A 14,772-nucleotide genomic window follows, 5' to 3' on the forward strand; every position below is an offset into this window, starting at 1 on the left:
AACCAGATACACTCAAACTAATAGAAGAAAAAGTGGGGAAGAGTCTCGAACACATGGGCACTGGAGAAAGTTTCCTGAACAAAACACCAATGGCTTGTGCTCTAAGATAAAGAATGGACAAATTGGACTTCGTAAAACTACAAAACTTCTGTAAGGCAAATGACACTGTCAGTAGGACAAAACAGCAACCAACAGATTGGGAAAAGATAGAGGGCTAATATCCAAAATATACAAAGAACTCAAGAAGTTAGACTCCAGAGAGTCAAACAACCCTATTAAAAATGGGGTACAGAGCTAAACAAAACATTCTCAGCTGAGTAATATTGAATGGCCAAAAAGTACCTAAAGAAATGTTCAACATCCTTAGTCATCAGGAAAATGCAAATCAGAACAACCCTGAGATTCCACCATACACCAATCAGAATGGCTAAGATCAAAAACTCAGGTGACAGCAGATGCTGGCCCAGATGTGGAGAAAGAGGGACACTCCTCCATTGTTGGTGGGAGGTTACTCAGAAAATTGGACATTGAACTATCTGAGGACTCAGCTATACCTCTCCTGGGCATATTCCCAAAAGATGCTTCAACATACAACAAAGACACATGCTCCACTATGTTCATAGCAGCCTTTTAGCCAGAAGCTGGAAAGAACCCAGATGCTCTTCAACAGAGGAATGGATTCAAAAAATGTGATGCATTTCTACAATAGAGGACTACTCAGCTATCAAAAACAATGACTTCATGAAATTCATAGGCAATTGGAATGAACTAGAAAATATCATCCTGAGTGAGGTAACCGAATCACAGAAAGAAAAAAAAAACACTTGGTATGCACTCATTGATAAGTAGATATTAGCCAAAAAGCTGGAACTATCCAAGATGCAATCCACAGACCAAGAAGAAGGATGACCATATGTGGATGCTCCCACTCCTTCTTAAAATGGGAAAAAAATATCCATAGGAGGGTATATGGAAGCAAAGTTTAGAGCAGTGAGTGAAGGAATGGCCACTCAAAGGCTGCCCCACAAGTGGCCCAATATATATAAAGCCAACAAAACTAGAAAAGATTGATGAAGAAAAAAAAAAAAAAAAAAAAAAAAGCATGCTGAAAGGGACTGGATATAGATATCTCATGAGAGACACATCCAGAGCATGTCCAATACAGAGGTCAATGCTAGCAGCAAACCACTGAACTGAGAACAGGAACCCTTTGGGGAGAAGTAGAAGTATTGAAAGAGTTGAAGGAGCTTGCAACCCCATAAGAACAACAATGACAACCAATCAGAGCTCCCAGGGACTAAACAGAGCTCCAACAGCATATGTAGCAGAGAATAGCCTTGTTGGGGCACCAGTGGAAGGGGAAGCCCTTGGTCCTGCCAAGGTTGGACCCCCAGGGCAGGGGAATATGGAGGGGGGCAGTAAGGGGGATGGATGTGAGAGATAGAGTTTTAAATTAGCCCAAAACTCAGCAACAGGACCTGCCTCAGGAAGACAGATTGTTAAAAATACAGGAGAACTACTTCGCTTATCACCCGGTGTGAGTAACTGTTCTGCCCCTGTGATGTTTGTTTAAGCCTTCCAGCCATTGCATCCTGCAGAGAGCATTCCAGGAAACCTGCTGCCCAAGCCTAACCAGATGTGTTTCAAATGCAGATGCTTCATCAACTCTGACAAACTTTTACCCTGATAGGACAAGAGATAAGAATAATGAGGATCTGAGGACCCGACCCTCCTCCTGATTTAGTAGCTCTGTTTCAGGAACCAGGGGGTCATAAAACCTTTTGGCGTCCCCTTATCTCCTGGAGCCATAAAACAATCCTGTAACTTGTGGTATCTTTGACATTCCCCTTTGACATCCCCTCATCCCCTGGGGTTCACAGCCTCTTCCTTTAAATACTCTTTCTCCCAGCCTCTCGCGGTCGAACTCCACTGCCCCTGCGTGGGATATGAGTCTCGACCCCAGTGCACTGGTTCCTATTGATAAATCTCATGTGATTACAGCAAGGATCATCTTGTGTGAGTTCTTGGCGGGGGGGGGGGTCCCGTCATCCCGAGACTTGAGTGAGGGTCTCCCTGCTCTGGGGATCTTTCAGATGAAGGGCATACCCATATGGGGGAGGGGGAGAGGATAGGGGCTTATGGGCAGGAAACAGGGAAAGGGAATAACAATTGAAATGTAAGTAAAGAAATATATCTAATAAAAAATTAACACTGGTAAACAGCACAAATGTAACAAGCCTATTATCTTGTTTTGCTTTAACAGATTCCTTCTCTAGGAAATTACTGACAATAACAAAAGCATTTTGTAAATCTCCCAATGGAAAATAGTCAAGAAAGGCAAACTGATACCCGGAATATGAACCTAAGGATAAGGATGCAGTAGCAATTAATAAAAATATGGTGCAGGGCACCAGGCACCATGCCACGCTACCTCTTGTTACTCTCTGTCTCCCATTCATACAGGTGACCAACCAACGTGTTAGACAAGAATCCACTAGAAATTTAAGATTATTAGCCTGAGAGAGTTTTATTCTCTAAGTGAGAGAAAGGTGCTGCTGAGAGACTAGTCACATGGACTTGAGCAGGAACCTGGAAACAAAGAAACCCGGGGTTGGGGGTTGGGGGGTGGGGGTAGAGGGTGGGGGAGGTCTCTGCCCAGGCTCTAGGTCCCCTGTGGTGCTGCTCTAGGCCCGAGAGCCAAATCAGCATGAGAATTAGAGTTTTGCTTTCTAAGTAAGTTGGCACCAAGAAATTTCAGATTATCAGCCTGAGAGTTTTATTTTCTAAGTGAGAGAGGGGTGGCCCAGGGACAAGTCACATAGACTCAAGCCAGGGAACCTTGAAACAAAGAAGCTCTGTATCCCAGTTTTTAATAGGGCTATATGTTTCTCTGGAGTCTAACTTCTTGAGTTCTTTGTCTATATTGGATATTAACCCTCTATCAGATGCATGATTGGTAAAGCTCTTTTCCCGATCTGTTGGTTGCCGTTTTGTCCTATTGACACTGTCCATTATCTTACAGAACCTTTGCAATGTTTTGAGGTCCTATATGTCGATTCTTTTTTTCATCTTTATTAACATGGGTATTTCTTATTTACATTTCGATTGTTATTCCCTTTCCTGGTTTCTGGGCCAACATCCCCCTAACCCCTCCCCCCTTCTCTATGGGTGTTCCCCTCCCCATCCTCCAGCCATTATGCCCTCCCCTCAACAATCATGTTCATTGGGGGTTCAGTCTTGGCAGGACCAAGGGCTTCACCTTCCACTGGTGTCCTTACTAGCCTATTCATTGCTACCTAGGCAGTTGGAGACCATGGTCAGTCCATGTATAGTCTTTAGGTAGTGGCTTAGTCCCTAGAAACTCTGGTAGTTTGGCATTGTTATTCATATGGGGTCTTGAGCCCCTTCAAGCTCTTTAGTTCTTTCTCTGATTCCTTCAACAGGGGTCCTGTTCTCAGTTCAGTGGTTTGCTGCTGGCATTCGCCTATGTATTTGCTGTATTCTGGCTGTGTCTCTCAGGAGAGATCTACATCCGGTTCCTGTCAGCCTGCACTTCTTTGCTTCATCCATCTTATCTAGTTTGGTGGCTGTATATGTACAGGCCACATGTGGGGTAGGCTCTGAATGGGTGTTCCTTCTGCCTCTGTTCTAAACTTTGCCTCCTTATTCCCTCCCAAGGGTATTCTTGTTCTCCTTTTAAAGAAGGAGTGAAGCATTCACATTTTGGTCATTCTTCTTGAGTTTCATGTGTTCTGTGCATCTAGGGTAATTCAAGCATTTGGGCTAATAGCCACTTATCAATGAGTGCATACCATGTGTGTTTTTCTGTGATTGGGTTACCTCACTCAGGATGATATTTTCCAGTCCAATCCATTTGCCTATGAATTTCATAAAGTCATTGTTTTTGATAGCTGAGTAATATTCTATTGTGGAGATGTACCACATTTTCTGTATCCATTCCTCTGTTGAAGGGCATCTGGGTTCTTTTCAGCTTCTGGCTATTATAAATAAGGCTGCAATGAACATAGTGGAGCATGTGTCTTTGTTATATGTTGGGGCATCTTTTGGGTATATGCCCAAGAGAGGTATAGCTGGTTCCTCAGGCAGTTCAATGTCCAATTTTCTGAGGAACTTCCAGACTGATTTCCAGAATGGGTATACCAGTCTGCAATCCCACAAAAAATGGAGGAGTGTTCCTCTTTCTCCACATCCTCGCCAGCATTTGCTGTCACCTGAGTTTTTGAACTTAGCCATTCTCACTGGTGTGAGGTGAAATCTCAGGGTGGTTTTGATTTGCATTTCCCTTATGACTAAAGATGTTGAACATTTCTTTAGGCGTTTCTCAGCCATTTGGCATTCCTCAGCTGTGAATTCTTTATTTTGCTCTGAACCCCATTTTTTAATAGTTTTTTTTTTTTGTCTCCCTTCGGTCTAACTTCTTGAGCTATTTGTATATTTTGGATATAAGCCCTCTATCTGTTGTAGGATTGGTAAAGATCTTTTCCCAATCTGTTGGTTGCCGTTTTGTCCTAACCACAGTGTCCTTTGCCTTACAGAAGCTTTGCAGTTTTATGAGATCCCATTTGTTGATTCTTGATCTTCGAGCATAAGCCATTGGTGTTTTGTTCAGGAAATTTTCTCCAGTGTCCATGTGTTTGAGATGCTTCCCCACTTTTCCTTGTATTAGTTTGAGTGTATCTGGTTTGATGTGGAGGTCCTTGATCAACTTGGACTTAAGCTTTGTACAGGGTGATAAGCATGGATCGATCTGCATTCTTCTACATGTTGACCTCCAGTTGAACCAGCACCATTTGCTGAAAATGCTATCTTTTTTACACTGGATGGCTCCTTTGTCAAAAATCAAGTGCCCATAGGTGTGTGGGTTCATTTCTGGGTCTTCAATTCTGTTCCATTGGTCTATCTGTCTGTCTCTGTACCAATACCATGCAGTTTTTATCACTATTGCTCTGCAATACTGCTTGAGTTCAGGGATAGTGATTCCCCCTGAAGTCCTTTTATTGTTGAGGATAGTTTTAGCTATCCTGGGTTTTTTGTTATTCCAGATGAATTTGCAAATTGTTCTGTCTAACTCTTTGAAGAATTGGATTGGTATTCTGATGGGGATTGCATTGAATCTGTAGATTGCTTTTGGTAAAATGGCCATTTTTACTATATTAATCCTGCCAATCCATGAGCATGGGAGATCTTTCCATCTTCTGAGGTCTTCTTCAATTTCTTTCTTCAGAGTCTTGAAGTTCTTATTGTACAAATCTTTTACTTGCTTGGTTAAACTCACACCGAGGTACTTTATATTATTTGGGTCTATTATGAAAGGTGTTGTTTCCCTAATTTCTTTCTTGGCTTGTTTCTCTTTTGTGTAGAGGAAGGCTACTGATTTATTTGAATTAATTTTATACCCAGCCACTTTGCTGAAGTTGTTTATCAGCTTTAGTAGTTCTCTGGTGGAACTTTTGGGATCACTTAAATATACTAACATATCATCTGCAAATAGTGATATTTTGACTTGTTCTTTTCCGATCTGTATCTCCTTGATCTCCTTTTGTTGTCTGATTGCTCTGGCTAGAACTTCAAGAACTATATTGAACAAGTAGGAAGAGAGTGGGCAGCCTTTTCTAGTCCCTGATTTTAGTGGGATTGCTTCAAGTTTCTCTCTATTTAGTTTAATGTTAGCGACTGGTTTGCTGTATATGGCTTTTACTATGTTTAGGTATGGACCCTGAATTCCTATTCTTTCCAGGACTTTTATCATGAAGGGGTGTTGAATTTTGTCAAATGCTTTCTCAGCATCTAATGAAATGATCATGTGGTTTTGTTCTTTCAGTTTGTTTATATAATGGATCACGTTGATGGTTTTCTGTATATTAAACCATCCCTGAATGCCTGGGATGAAGCCTACTTGATCATGGTGGATGATTGTTTTGATGTGCACTTGGATTCGGTTTGCCAGAATTTTATTGAGGTTTTTGCGTCGATATTCGTAAGGGAAATTGGTCTGAAGTTCTCTTTCTTTGTTGTGTCTTTGTGTGGTTTAGGTATAAGAGTAATTGTGGCTTCATAGAAGGAATTCGGTAGTGTTCCATCTGTTTCAATTTTGTGAAATAGTTTGGATAGTATGGGTATGAGGTCTTCTATGAAGGTCTGATAGAATTCTGCACTAAACCCGTCTGGACCTGGTCTCTTTTTGGTTGGGAGACCTTTAATGACTGCTTCTCTTTCCTTAGGAGTTATGGGGTTGTTTAACTGGTTCATCTGTTCCTGACTTAACTTCAGTACCTGGTATTTCTCTAAGAAATTGTCCATTTCCAGCAGATTTTCAAGTTTTGTTGAATATAGGCCTTTATAGTAAGATCTGATGATTTTTTGAATTTCCTCTGAATCTGTAGTTATGTCTCCCTTTTCATTTCTGATTTTGTTAATTTGGACACACTCTCTGTGTCCTCTCATTAGTCTGGCTAAGGGTTTATCTATCTTGTTGATTTTCTCAAAGAACCAACTTTTGGTTCTGTTGATTCTTTCTATGGTCCTTTTTGTTTCTACTTGGTTGATTTCGGCTCTGAGTTTGATTATTTCCTGCCTTCTACTCCTCCTGGGTGTATTTGCTTCTTTTTGTTCTAGAGCTTTTAGGTGTGCTATCAAGCTGGTGACATATGCTCTTTCCTGTTTCTTTCTGCAGGCACTCAGAGCTATGAGTTTTCCTCTTAGCACAGGTTTCATTGTGTCCCATAAGTTTGGCTATGTTGTACCTTCATTTTCATTAAATTCTAAAAAGTCTTTAATTTCTTTCTTTATTTCTTCCTTGACCAGGTTATCATTGAGTAGAGCATTGTTCAACTTCCACGTATATGTGGGCGTTCTTCCCTTATTGTTATTGAAGACCAGCTTTATGCCGTGGTGGTCTGAAAGCATGCATGTGATTATTTCTATCTTTCTGTACCTGTTGAGGTCCGTTTTTTGACCAATTATATGGTCAATTTTGGAGAAAGTACCATGAGGAGCTGAGAAGAAGGTATATCCTTTTGCTTTAGGATAGAATGTTGTATAAATATCTGTTAAGTCCATTTGGCTTATGACTTCTCTTAGTCTGTCTACGTCTCTGTTTAATTTCTGTTTCCATGATCTGTCCATTGATGAGAGTGGGGTGTTGAAATCTCCTACTATTATTGTGTGAGGTGCAATGTGTGTTTTGAGCTTTAGTAAGGTTTCTTTTATGTATGTAGGTGCCCTTGTATTTGGGGCATAGATATTTAGGATTGAGAGTTCATCTTGGTGGATTTTTCCTTTGATGAATATGAAGTGTCCTTCCTTATCTTTTTTGATGACTTTTAGTTGAAAATTGATTTTATTTGATATTAGAATGGCTACTCCAGCTTGCTTCTTCTGACCATTTGCTTGGAAAGTTGTTTTCCAGCCTTTCACTCTGAGGTAGTGTCTGTCTTTGTCTCTGAGGTGTGTTTCCTGTAGGCAGCAGAATGCAGGGTCCTCGTTGTATCCAGTTTGTTAATCTATGTCTTTTTATTGGGGAGTTGAGGCCATTGATGTTGAGAGATATTAAGGAATAGTGATTATTGCTTCCTGTTATATTCATATTTGGATGTGAGGTTATGTTTGTGTGCTTTTCTTCTCTTTGTTTTGTTGCCAAGACGATTAGTTTCTTGCTTCTTCTAGGGTATAGCTTGCCTCCTTATGTTGGGCTTTACAATTTATTATCCTTTGTAGTGCTGGATTTGTAGAAAGATATTGTGTAAATTTGGTTTTGTCATGGAATATCTTGGTTTCTCCATCTATGTTAATTGAGAGTTTTGCAGGATACAGTAACCTGGGCTGGCATTTGTGTTCTCTTAGGGTCTGTGTGACATCTGTCCAGGATCTTCTGGCCTTCATAGTTTCTGGCGAAAAGTCTGGTGTGATTCTGACAGGTCTGCCTTTATATTTCACTTGACCTTTTTCCCTTACTGCTTTTAATATTCTTTCTTTATTTTGTGCGTTTGGTGTTTTGACTATTATGTGACGGGAGGTGTTTCTTTTCTGGTCCAATCTATTTGGAGTTCTGTAGGCTTCTTGTATGCCTATGGGTATCTCTTTCTTTAGGTTAGGGAAGTTTTCTTCTATGATTTTGTTGAAGATATTTACTGGTCCTTTGAGCTGGGAGTCTTCACTCTCTTCTATGCCTATTATCCTTAGGTTTGATCTCTTCTCATTGAGTCCTGGATTTCTTGTATATTTTGGACCAGTAGCTTTTTCAGTTTTACATTATCTTTGACCATTGTGTCGATGGAAATCTTCTGCTCCTGAGATTCTCTCGTCTATCTCTTGTATTCTGTTGGTGATGCTTGTATATATGGCTCCTTGTCTCTTCCTTTGATTTTCTATATCCAGGGTTGTTTCCCTTTTTGCTTTCTTTATTGCTTCTATTTCCATTTTTAATTCCTTCACATGTTTGTTTTTTCCTGGAATTCTTTCAGGGATTTTTGTGATTCCTCTCTATAGGCTTCTACTTATTTATTTATGTTTTCCTCCGTTTCTCTAAGGGAGTTTTTCGTGTGTTTCTTGAAGTCCTCTAGCATCATGATCAAATGCTATTTTAAATCTAGATCTTGCTTTTCTGGTGTGTTTGGATATTTAGTGTTTGCTTTGGTGGGAGAATTGGGCTCCAATGATGCCATGTAGTCTTGGTTTCTGTTGCTTGGGTTCCTGTGCTTGCTTCTTGCCATCAGGTTATCTCTGGTTTTACCTTGTTCTGCTATTTCTGACAGTGTCTAGATCGTCCTGTAGACCTGTCAGGAGTGCTGTAGACCTGTTTTCCTGTTTTCTCTCAGCCAGTTGTGGGAACAGAGTGTTCTGCTTTTGGGTGAGTAGTCTTTCCTGTCTACTGGTCTTCAGCTGTTCTAGTGGGCCTGTGTCCTATGTCCACCAGGCAGGTCGCTCGGAGCGGAAATGTTGGTCTTACCTGTGTTCCCGAGGCTCAAGTTGCTCGTGGGGGGGCTACTTTTGAGCTCTCCATGAGGGCAGCAACCAGGAGGGCCTGCGCCTTCTTTTCCCGGAGCCCCCGTGCACCGAGGTCCTAGATGGTGTTAGGTGTTTTCCTCTGGAGTCAGAAATGTGGGCAGAGTGTAGTCTCCTCTGGCTTCCCAGGTGTGTCTGCCCCTGTCAGGGTTTAGCTCTCCCTCCCACGGGGTTTGGGTGCAGAGAACTATTGACTGGCTCGTTTCAGGTCCGGGCGGTGCCTGCACTGCCAAGACATTGGTTTTTTACTCCTCTTATTCTTTCATATGCAGTGGCTATAGGTGTGAGGGTCAGATAGAGGTCATAGGTCAAGCAGAGAAGAGATCAGGCAGAGAGGAGGGCATGGGACACTAGTCTCATCTTCACCAGTAGAATTCCAACAGCAGCTTTAAAGAAGGTATAGCTAGAATATTTAATTCTGAGTTCTTTCACCAACTACAAAGTGCTCAAAGCATCACACAAGGTTATGACTCCAGGGGCTTCATTGTGAACTATGATGAGCAACTTGGACTTTAGCATATACAGCAGGAATCTGATGGGGGTTCACTCCATACCTCAAAGGCATCTGAGAAATACCTTTACGGTACTGTTCCCTGAAGTAATCTGAAATTGCTTCATCATATTGTACAGTATAAATAAATTCCTTCAAGACTAAGTGGCACCTAGTTTCCAGGGACATGTCCTTATTATAATACTCTGCATCTCTTCAGACAGTGCCACATAATCCTCTGGTTCACATGACTATCACCTGAGTGTGTTTTGATGGCAGCTCTCAGTAAGGTCATTCTACCAATATCAATTTGTTTAAAAGCTGCCTCAACTGTTACATCTAGAGAAGCCACAGTCTTTACAAAGGAGTACAAGTTGTAGGCAATGATTGTAATAAGGTTGAAATCAAGTCTGGTCACATTAATATTGTCTTCTGGAATATTGCATGCCAAGATCTCAGCATGGACAGGAGGATGCAACGTTTTTCTATGCAGCCCACCACCATCATTTCAGGAAACCTTGTTAGCTCAGACACATCTCTGACTGGCAGACTAGCATCCCTGGGTGCTTTTGCTGTGGCTTTGGAAGAGACTAAACTTAACCAAGAGACTGGAGGTTTCTGGCAAATTCCACAAAGCCAGTGTTGTCAGATGCACTGAATGAAGTAAGCTGGCCAGGAGCCATGATCTTTTACCAGCTTTCAGAGAAAATAGGTGCACTGACCACTTGCAAATGTTGGCAAGGTGGACTGGTGATGGACTCTTAGCCCTCTGGAACCATAAGTCAAAATGAAGCTTCCCTCTGTAAGTTGCCTTGGATATGGTGTTTTATGACAGTAGAAATTAGGGCACTTACCATATTTCCAGCATTCTTCCATTATAAACACCATCTCTGTAGAATATTTTTATGATCATTTTAATTAATATTATTTCTCCAAGAGACAGGATTTTCTAAGACCAGCTCTTTGTAGAAGTGTGTGTGTGTAGGCTGCTGCACATGCTGTATAATCTTAGTTACTTTATAAAAACAATTTTATAAACTTTATTATAAAATTCTTGCAAATAAGAAAAGTTACTTTTAGTCAATACAAACGGGCTTTTTGTGAGAAGTGACCTGTGTCATTTCCAGATTGATAGATTTCAAATCCTACACATGAGTCTCTTCTGCTTGTTATTCCCAGGTTATGAATTTTGGGTGAGTCGCCTTGCCTCACAGACAGGTTGCTCCTGCACATGTAATAAGATAACTGACTCATCATTCATTTCAACTCTTCTGTCCTTCTCAGATCTTGTCTTATTGCCTCGTCTAGTTCCTGACACAAAGTACCCCCCAATAAAAAACAACTTGGGAGAAAGAGTGTTAGATTTTAGCTTAGAGTTCCAGGTACCAGTCTATCACAGTAATGAAGTGAATCAGGAGCTTGAGGGAGTTGGTTACATTACATCCAATGTAGGCAGAGAATCATAAATACAAGCATACTCAGCTTGCCTTCTTATCCAATCCAAGACCCCATCCATGAAATGGTACCATCCTCATTCAGGGTACCTCAATGAATACAACTAAGAGAAATCCCATAGACCAACCTAACCAAGACAATTTTTCTTATTGATACTCCCTTTTCAGTCTATTCTGCATTTTGCCAACCACCACAGTCTTGTTCCTGATCCAGTAATCTTGCTCTGGATCAGGAATTACTGGAGTTTCTCTCCTGTACATGTAGCCTGCATTGCAGAGCCTCTGACATGTATAGCCATAAGTACTTTCTTTCAGCAACTACTTCTGGCATTGGTCAGTTCACTCTTATAGTTTGCATCTGGGGACTGACAACATGTGCTTTGATAGTTGGGTTTGTGTTACCTATTGTCTTTGTTTTGGGATGGTTTTTCAAAAGAAAAAGGAAGCAATGAAATGGCATCTTCATGACATTATAAAACAAGTTTCTTATAAGTGTGTATAAAAATTTTTGGAGTTGTTATTAGTTTTAATGTGTGTACCAAATCTAACAAAGTTCATGGAATCCCATTTGAGAACTTTAGATAATATGGAATTTTCAACTTTGTAATAAAGGAGTTATATAACTCAACCTAATATAATAAGAGCTTGTTCACTGTTGAAAGAATTAGCATTCCTTTATATTCACAGCAGGAATGGTGGCCACAGTCCTCTATATCTTATCTAGGTCATGCTGTTGCCCTACATTTTAATTAATGATAATAGCTGTTTTATTTGATAGCTCAGCCTGGCTCTATTTTGCATAAAGTAGAGGATGGGGTAAAAAGTCTCCATATTTTTATGCTAAACAACTAGATTAATTTTTTAATTTATATTTTTTTCCATTTCTTTTAGGACCAACTCTAGTATATTTTAAAAAGTATGGGGCTGGAGAGATGGCTCAGTGGTTGAGAGCACTGACTGCTCTTCCAGAGGTCCTGAGTTCAAATCCCAGCAACCATATGGTGGCTCACAACTGTAATGGGATCGAGTGCCCTCTTCTGGTGTGTCTGAAGACAGCTACAGTGTGCGCATATACATAAAATAAATAAATAAAAAAGTATGTAAGTTAGCCCCAAGTGACAACATTCATTTAGAGTACAATTTTCACTAGAAAGTAGATAATAAACCCTAGAATTTTGAATTTGAGTCTAGAGGTGACAGATTGACTTGATCTTACATAGGATGTGTGAATTCTTTGAAGCTCCACCAGATTGTATACTTGGCACAGCAGCTAGAAATGCCTGGAAGAGCTTTGACTAAATATGTAACTAATTACTCTGCACTTAAACACATGGCCTTTAATTCTTGTAGACTCAAGTGCTTAAGAAGACAATAAGGGTTCTATTTGTTGGGGGTAGTAGGGGAAAGTGTCATCAGATTCCATACCAGAATTTGTCCCAACTCAAGTCCCTAAGACCCAGGTTGGCTGACTTCTGGCCCTCAGTGCATGACTCTGGTATAGAATAGTACAGATGTGTTGGTCTGTGGGTCTCTTATTTCTCTTCAGTGTGTCTGATGTGAAATGGCCTAATGTTGTCACCTGAACATGTCTGTAGTGGTATTTCTACATCTATGGAGGGAATCTTCACCTATATGTAAGTCTACCAGAAGTACAAGGAATATGTCTAGGAGCAGCCCTCTTGTAATGACTAATTTCATATCTTCTTTGGCCCTTGGGTAGAAATATTCTGGACTGAGTTCTATGAACTTTCTCAGACTTTCTTGTATTTTCAGTTTTAAATCTAGCTTTTAACAGTTGAGCTTTCTTTCTTTCTTTCTTTCTTTCTTTCTTTCTTTCTTTCTTCCTTTCTTTCTTTCTTTCTTTTCTTCTCTGCTTCATCTTATTATTTTGTTTTTATTATAGTTCCATTATTTAAAACAAATTTTCATTTGAATGTATTTTGATCATATTCTCATCCTGCTGAGTCCTTCCAATAGAACAAAACTTTAACCAACAGATTGGGAAAAGATCTTTACCAATCCTACATGTGATAGAGGGCTATTCTCTAATATATGCAACAACTTAAGACGTTAGACTTTGGATAACCAAATAACCCTATTAAAAATGGGCTATAGAGCTAAACAAAGAATTCTCAACTGAGGAATATTGAATGGCTGAGAAGCCCCTGAAGAAATGTTCAACATCCTTAGTCATCAGGGAAATGCCAATTAAAGCAACCCTGAGATTCTATCTCACACCAGTGAGAGTGGCTAAGATCAAAAACTCAGGTGATAGCAGATGCTGATGAAAATGTGGAGAAAGAGGAACACTCCTCCATTGTTGGTGGGACTTCAAACTGGTACAACCACTCTGAAAATCAGTCTGGAGGTTCCTCAGAAAATTGAGCTTTGTACTACCTGAGGACCCAGCTTTATCACTCCTAGGCATATACCCCAAAGATGCTCCAACATATAATAAGGACACATGCTCCACTAAGTTCATAGCAGCCTTACTTATAATAGCCAGAAGCTGGAAAGAACCCTGATGTCCCTCAACAGAGAAATGGATACAGAAAATGTGGTACATCTACACAACGAAGTACTACTCAGCTATCAAAAACAATAACTTCATGAAATTCATAGGCAAGTGGAATGAACTAGAAAATATCATCCTGAGTGAGGTAACCAAATCACAGAAAAACACACTTGGTATGCACTCATTGATAAGTGGATGTTAGCCAAAAAGCTCGAATTACCCAACATGCTATCCACAGACCACAGGAAGTTCAAGAAGAAGGATGACCAAAATGCAGACGTTACCACTCCTTCTATGAGGGGGGAAAATATCCATGGGAGGGGATATGGAAGCAAAGTTTAGAGCAGCAACTCAAGGAATGGCCATTCAGAGCCTGGCCTACATGTGACCCATATATATACAGCCACCAAAACTAGATAAGATTGATGAAGCTAGAAAATGCATGCTGAAAGGGACTGGCTATAGACCTCTCCTGAGAGACACATCCAGAGCATGTCCAATACAGAGGTCAATGCTAGCAGCAAACCACCAAACTGAGAGTAGGACCTCCTTGTGGGGAGTTAGAGGGAGTATTGAGAGAGTCGAAGGAGCTTGCAACCCCATAAAAACAACAAGGCCAACCAACCAGAGCTTCCAGGGACTAAACCACTACCGAAAGACTATACATGGACTGACCCAGGGCTCCAACTGCATATGTAGCAGAGAATAGCCTTGTTGGGGCACCAGGGGAAGGGGAAGCCCTTGGTCCTGCCAAGGTTGGACCCTCAGTGCAGGGGAATATTAGGGGGCAACAAGGGGATGTATAGGGGAATACTCGTATGAAGGAGGGAGGGGAGGGAATATGGGCTTATGGACAGGAAACCGGGAAGGGGAATAACCTTTGAAATGTAAGTAAAAGAAGATATCTAATAAAAAAATTTTAAAAATTAAAAAAAAACAACAAAAAAATCAACAAATTTTCATTTGAATATATTTTGATCATATTCTCATCCTGCTGAGCCCTTCCAAATCCCTTCTTCTGGGGTTTCAGTGGAAATACCCATGGAAGAAACAGCTTCCCTTCAGTGCCTCCCTTTACAACTGTCCTGTGCTGCTTCCTGCTCCCTGTGATCACTTCCCACAATTGTCTGTATTCTGAATGAGCCTTTCTCTCAGGTGCCCTCCCTGGGGATTCTAGTCTAAGGTTTGGCATCAGGAGTGGTTGAGGGCAGCAAGTCCTTTGGATGATATCCTGAAGTTGAACACAGGGCAATGGCCATAGAAACCATAAATGAAGATGTCTCATTCTT

At 40.7% G+C, this 14,772-nt stretch overlaps 1 pseudogene; it reads right to left on the reverse strand.

Moving 5' to 3' along the window:
- Window positions 1-9,228: 9,228 nt before the first annotated feature.
- Window positions 9,229-10,998, reverse strand: LOC116889838 (annotated as a pseudogene).
- Between the last annotated feature and the right edge of the window lie 3,774 nt (window positions 10,999-14,772).

Source organism: Rattus rattus, chromosome 1, assembly GCF_011064425.1.
Source record: "Rattus rattus isolate New Zealand chromosome 1, Rrattus_CSIRO_v1, whole genome shotgun sequence".
Taxonomy (NCBI): Eukaryota; Metazoa; Chordata; class Mammalia; order Rodentia; family Muridae; genus Rattus; species Rattus rattus.